Source organism: Oryctolagus cuniculus, chromosome 4 (assembly GCF_964237555.1).
Source record: "Oryctolagus cuniculus chromosome 4, mOryCun1.1, whole genome shotgun sequence".
Lineage (NCBI taxonomy): Eukaryota > Metazoa > Chordata > Mammalia > Lagomorpha > Leporidae > Oryctolagus > Oryctolagus cuniculus.
Window position 1 is genome coordinate 100,903,400 of NC_091435.1, and position 6,757 is coordinate 100,910,156.

The following is a 6,757-nucleotide window of genomic DNA, read 5'->3' on the forward strand; positions in this document are numbered from 1 at the left end:
GTGTCTCCTAGATGAGCATCAGGGAGGTGTTTCAGAATTTCACCCCAGGAACATACTGTCTATTCACAAATGTTCTTTCCTACCTGACTTCCTCCTTCTTCCATTTTCTCTCTATAATAAAACTGGTATCACCAGTTTTTATTTTTTTTTATTTTTTTTTATTGTCACAAACCTTAGGACTCAGTTGCAGAAAATTGTCACTCATGCATGATTCCTAATTCACTTCTTTCTCATCTTTCCAATGATTAATGATTATTGTTTTATGTTTTATGTTTTTCACTTGTTTTTATATGCATGCTGGTAGTATATATTTCTTCAAACTATTTATAGGAATAGGCATAATCCATATTACCTATACTTTAAAGATATTTAAGTATCACTTCTCAGCCTTTTGGCTAAGATCAAGTGTAGTATCTATTCTTATCAGTTTAAAGATATTCAGGCCAGAAGATACCATTATATGAAACTGCTGTCTTTGTACTTCTCAATTTTAGTATTTCACACCACAGAGTTAGGCTTGATTATAAGGAAATATCTTATATTAAATTATTAAATATGATTTAACACAAAGTTGGGTACCAACTGCTGAGTGTTTTCATATTAGGTAGAACTTTCTCCCACTTTCTCCCTGTGCCCCATGATAAACATAAATAACTACCTAATTCTGCCTAAACTTTCAAATTTAGGGAACTACTCCTTCTAGACTGGTCCAGAGATGTTGAAGAGGGACATATGGGGTATGAAAAAAGAGAGCAAGAGCGAGAGTGCGAGAGAGAGAGATGGTTTGGTGTTTCCCTTCTTTTACTATTGGGAGTCTATCATTTTCCTTAACATACTTCTGTGAATCCTATGGGGTTGGCTCCTTTCCACAGAAGAGTCTGGGTGGCCCATGTATCAGATGCTTCCTCATAGGGTTTGAGTGGGAATCAGGTTGACTTTCAACACTTGGAGAACCCTTGAATAAAGATTCTGAATATTTCAGACTGAGTTGCTTTTTATTTCATTGTTTAGGGACCTGTAGCTGTTGGGTAATTATTCCTCAGAATTTAATTTTTTACCAGGGTCACTGTAGCATGAAAGTTTTCCCTCTATATTAGATTTTGTGGTGGTAGGGGGAGCATATTTGTAAGGATAATTTGATTTGGATTTATCTATTGTAATGGTAAAGCAGACTCAAAAAATTCTTTGATCATCTATGTGTTGGAGGGTTTGGACATTAAATGCCAAATAAATCTGAGAAGTCATTTATATAATGTTCAGAGTAATCTCAATTTAAGATGTATTTGAGTTTTAGTAGGTGCAGTTTCCCAAGATCATCAGAATTGCCTCTACCTATTTTTATGAGTTCCATTTCTCAGAGAGGAAAAATCATTGGCCAGCAGATGATGTGGACCATATCTTCTGTCCTTGCTGCTGATTTTGGTTTCTCCCATACTCCTTTCAATGTTAGGGTCATCATCATCTTAGATTTGTCCATCTACCCGTTGTTCTTCTGCCCCTTCTTCCTTCCAATTTCCCCACTGAATCAGTCAATATACACCTTCTACATACATATCAGGCAAAATATTAGGTGCAGGGGTTAACATAGTTGACATTTAATTGCTATGAAAATGTAAAGAAGGTGGAGGGGGAGCCAAGATGGCAGAATAGTGAGGTTGCACACTGATAGTCTGGGAAAAGATAGTTTAATAAAAGTGGAGTTGCTGTAGTTTCAGGGAAAGGCTCAGGGAAAAAATTGCAGAGGAAACTCTTCTGGATCTAGTGGATGTGACACGGAGGACCTACAGGGAGAGTAAGGATGCCCACGGCTTGGGAGCCCAGCCTTGGAGTTTATGCACCAGTGCTGGAAGGGGAGGTGAGGCGAAACCTCAGTAGCCCAAGACATCGGCAGGGAAATGACAGGAAGAGCCTAGAGTGAACAAGGCTTGAAGCCTCTCTGGGGAAAGTTTACCAGGCTAACTAGAGGAGAGAAAAATAAATAAATAAATAAATAAATAAAAGGGACCAGCAGGGAAACGAGCCTCTCTCTCCACTCAGCTTACAAAGGCAAGCAAGACAAAGAGCAGGCGCCACTTTAGACATACGTAAAGCGGCACACACCATCAGCCAAGCAGAAAAACCTGACTCTGGTGGGGAGAAGTAACAGGAGGTTAGGACCTAGTGAAGGTGTGGAGCTAATGAACTGAGACTGTGAAAATCTGAGGGTGTGGAAAAGAACTCACAAGTACACAAACTCGGTAAACTTGGCAACCTGGTGGGAGACTGCAGGGAAATTTGAGATCTCACAGAGTACTGCATAGACCCTTTGTGTGGTCCTTGGGGCAGAGCAGACAAATATTATACCCAAAGGGGCCAGATTTCATACATTGACTACCCTCAATTCCATTCAGCTATGCGGAATTACTTCCCTTCTGAGTTAAAAGAGAGAGAGAGAGAGAGAGAGAGAAACCTGGGTGATTTACCTTTGACACACCCTTAACCCTGAAGAACCAAACAGAGCTCTCTGGCCATACCCATCACATACCTCTAAGGATCCATCAAAAACAAACAGTCCACTTAATCTAGAGTCATAGTATAATGAGAAAAACCACTACAATGAAGAAACCAAAGAACATCTCCACAATGCCAAGCAACAAACACAGAAACCGAGGAAACAAGAACAAGGAAGACACTATGATGCCCTCAAATGAACAAGACATCCCAAACCAAGATTATGAAGATGATGAGAGAGAAAAAATGCAAGAAACAGATTTCAAAAAATTGATAAGAACATTAAGAAGTTCTCAAAAACAAATTCTTGAACTACAGAAATCCTTACTGGACAGGATAGAAAATCTCTCTCATAAAAATGAAATCTTAAGGAGGAATCAAAATGAAATGAAGCAACTAGTAGAACATGAAACTGTGATAGTGAAGAGAAATCATAATGAAATGAATTCAATAGATCAAATGATAAACACACATTTGATGACCCTCCTTCTGCTAAGGCAGCTATTGACTGGTTTGATGGAAAAGAATTCCATGGCAATATCATTAAAGTGTCCTTTGCCACCAGAAGACCTGAGTTCATTAGAGGTGGTGGAAGTGGAGGTGGGCAGCGAGGCCGTGGAGGATACAGAGGCCGAGGAGGCTTTTAGGGGAGAGGTGGAGATCCCAAAAGTGGAGACTGGATTTGTCCCAATCTGTCATGTGGAAATATGAATTTTGCATGAAGGAATTCTTGTTATCAGTGCAATGAGCCTAGACCAGAGGACTCTCGTCCCTCAGGAGGGGACTTTCGGGGGAGAGGCTATGGTGGAGAGAGGGACTACAGAGGTTGTGGGGGCAGAGGTGGAGACAGAAGTGGTGGCTATGGTGGATATAGAAGTGGTGGCTATGGTGGGGACAGAAGTGGGGGTGGCTATGGTGGGGACAGAAGTGGTGGCTATGGTGGAGATAGAAGTGGAGATAGAGACCAGGAGAAGCACCTGGCTCCTGCCATCGGATCAGCGCGGTGCGCCGGCTGCAGCGCGCCGGCCGCAGCGGCCATTGGAGGGTGAACCAACGGCAAAGGAAGACCTTTCTCTCTGTCTCTCTCTCTCACTGTCCACTCTGCCTGTCAAAAAAAAAAAAAAACCAAAAAACCAAAAAAACAAAAAAAAAACAAAAAAGAAGTGGAGATAGAAGGCGGGGATTGAGGAAGTGGTTATGGTGGCGACCGAGGCGGTGGCTATGGCGGAGACAGAGGGGGCTATGGTGGAGACTGAGGTGGCTATGGCGGAGATCGAGGAGGCAGCTATGGTAGAGATTGAGGAAGTTATGGTGGAGACCGAGGAGGTTATGGCGGAGATCGAGGAGGCTACGGAGGAGATCGAGGGAGCTATGGAGGAGACCGAGGAGGGGAGGCTATGGAGGAGACCGTGGTGGCGGCGGTGGTTATGGTGGAGACAGAAGTGGAGGCTACAGTGGAGACAGGAGTGGTGGCGGCTATGGAGGAGACCGAGGTGGGGGCTATGGAGGAGATCGAGGTGGCTATGGAGGCAAAATGGGAGGAAGAAACGACTACAGAAATGATCAGCGCAACCGACCATACTGATGGCTGTTTTGAATGTTTCTTGGTCTCTGACATGATCTATAATGAAATTGCCAGAGTTATGCCTGCTGCTTTCCTCGTGGCCTCCTCTGGGTAGTGAAATTAAGTGACGTTTGGATTTTCATTTGGGTGGGAGGGCAGGGACAATTTTTCTTTTAGAAATGTCCATTGAAATTTCCCCTTTTAGTTTCCATCCTTCTCCTTCCCAGCCCTTGAAGCTAAGTGTGTTGTAAAATATTGCCAAAATGAGAAGTGTTTTGTAATACTGCAATAAAAGCTGCTTGTTTTTGTGGAAAAAAAATGATAAACACATTAGAGAGCCTTAAAAACAGAATGAGTGAAGCAGAAGAGAGAACATCAGACTTAGAAGACAGAGCACAGGAAAGTATACAGTCAAACCAAAGAAAAGAAGAGGAAATTAGAAATCTAAAAAATATTGTTGGGAATCTACAGGATACTATTAAAAAAACCCAACATTCGGGTTCTAGGAGTTCCTGAAGGCATGGAGAGGGAGAAAGGATTAGAAGGCCTTTTTAGTGAGATACTAGCAGAAAACTTCCCAGGTTTGGAGAAGGACAGAGACATCCAAGTACAGGAAGTTCATAGAACCCCTAGTAAACATGACCAAAAGAGATCCTCGCCATGACATGTTGTAATCAAACTCACCACAGTGAAACATAAAGAAAAGATTCTAAAATATGCAAGAGAGAAACGTCAGATTACTCTCAGAGGATCTCCAATCAGACTCCCAGCAGACTTCTCATCAGAAACCCTACAGGCTAGAAGGAAATGGCGAGATATAGCCCAGGTACTAAGAGAGAAAAACTGCCATCCCAGAATTTTATATCCTGCAAAGCTCTCATTTGTGAATGAAGGTGAAATAAAGACTTTTCATAGCAAACAGAAATTGAAAGAATTTGTTGCTGCTCATCAAGCCCTGCAAAAAATGCTTAAAGATGTGCTACACACAGAAACACAGAAACATGGCCATCAACATGAAAGAAGGTAAAGGAAGAAAAACTCCCAGTAAAAGATCACAGGAAGCTCAAAGCATATACTAGAAAATATCTTTGAGAAAATGGCAGGGCAAAGTTACTACTTATCAATAGTCACATTGAATGTTAATGGTCTCAACTCTCCCGTTAAAAGACACAGACTGGCTGAATGGATTAAGGAACAAAACCCATCTATTTGCTGCCTACAAGAAACACATCTTTCCAATAAAGATCCATACAGACTGAAAGTGAAAGGCTGGAAAAAGATATTCCATGCCAACAGAAGCAAAAAAAAAAAAACCACAGTTGTAGCCATCTTAATATCAGACAAGATAAACTTTAACACTAACTGTTAAGAGAGACAAAGAGGGGAACTATATAATGATTAAGAGTTCAATTCTATAGGAAGATGTAACTATTATAAATGTATATGCACCTAATTACAGGGCACCAGTTTATTTAAAAGATATGTTAAGGGACTTAAAGGGAGACTTAGACTCCAATACAATCATATTGGAGGACTTCAATACTCCACTCTCAGAAATAGATCAACTGGACAGAAGATCAACAAGGAACAGCAGATTTAATTGACACTATTGCCCAAATAGACCTAACAGATATCTACAGAACTTTAAATCCAACATTTAAAGAATTTACATTCTTCTCAGCAGTGCATGGAACCTTCTCTAGAATTGACCACATACTAGGCCATAAAGCAAGTCTCAGCAAATTCAAAAGAATTAGGATCATGCCATGCAACTTCTCAGACCATAAAGGAATGAAGTTGGAAATTAGCAACTCAGGAATCCCTAGAACATATGCAAACACATGGAGATTGAACAACATGCTCCTGAATGAACAATGGGTCATAGAAGAAATTAAAAGAGAAATCAAAAACTTTCTGGAAGTAAATGAGGATAACAACACAACATATGAAAACTTATGGGATAAGGTAAAAGCAGTGTTAAGAGGAAAGTTTATAGCAATAGGTGCCTACATCAAGAAATTGGAAAGGCACCAAATAGATGAGCTTTCAACGCATCTCAAGGATCTAGAAAAACTGCAGCAAACCAGAACCAAATCTAGTAGGAGAAGAGAAATCATTAAAATCAGAGAAGAAATCAACAGGATTGAATCAAAAAATTACAAAAAATCAGCCAAACGAAGAGCTGGTTTTTTGGAAAAAAAAAAGAATAAAATTGAGACACCATTGGCACAACTAACTGAAAAAAGAAGAGAAAAGACCCAAATCAATAAAATCAGAGATGAAAAAGGAAATGTAACAACAGACACCACAGGAAAAAAAAAGAATCATCAGAAATTACTACAAGGACTTGTATGCCAGCAAACAGGGAAATATATCAGAAACGGATAGATTCCTGGACACATGCAATCTACCTAAATTGAGCCATGAAGACATAGAAAACCTAAACAGACCCATAACTGAGACAGAAATTGAAACAGTAATAAAGGCCCTCCCAACAAAGAAAAGCCCAGGACCAGATGGATTCACTGCTGAATTCTACCAGACATTTAAAGAAGAACTAACTCCAGTTCTTCTCAAACTATTCAGAACAGTCAAAAAAGAGGGAATCCTCCCAAATTCTTTCTATGAAGCCAGCATCCCCTTAATCACTAAGCCAGAGAAAGATGCAGCATGGAAAGAGAATTACAGACCAATTTCCCTGAT

The 6,757-nt window shown here is 40.5% G+C and overlaps 1 pseudogene; it reads left to right on the plus strand.

Moving 5' to 3' along the window:
• Positions 1 to 375: 375 nt before the first annotated feature.
• Positions 376 to 507, plus strand: LOC127483116 (U2 spliceosomal RNA; annotated as a pseudogene).
• The last annotated feature ends 6,250 nt before the right edge of the window (positions 508 to 6,757 follow it).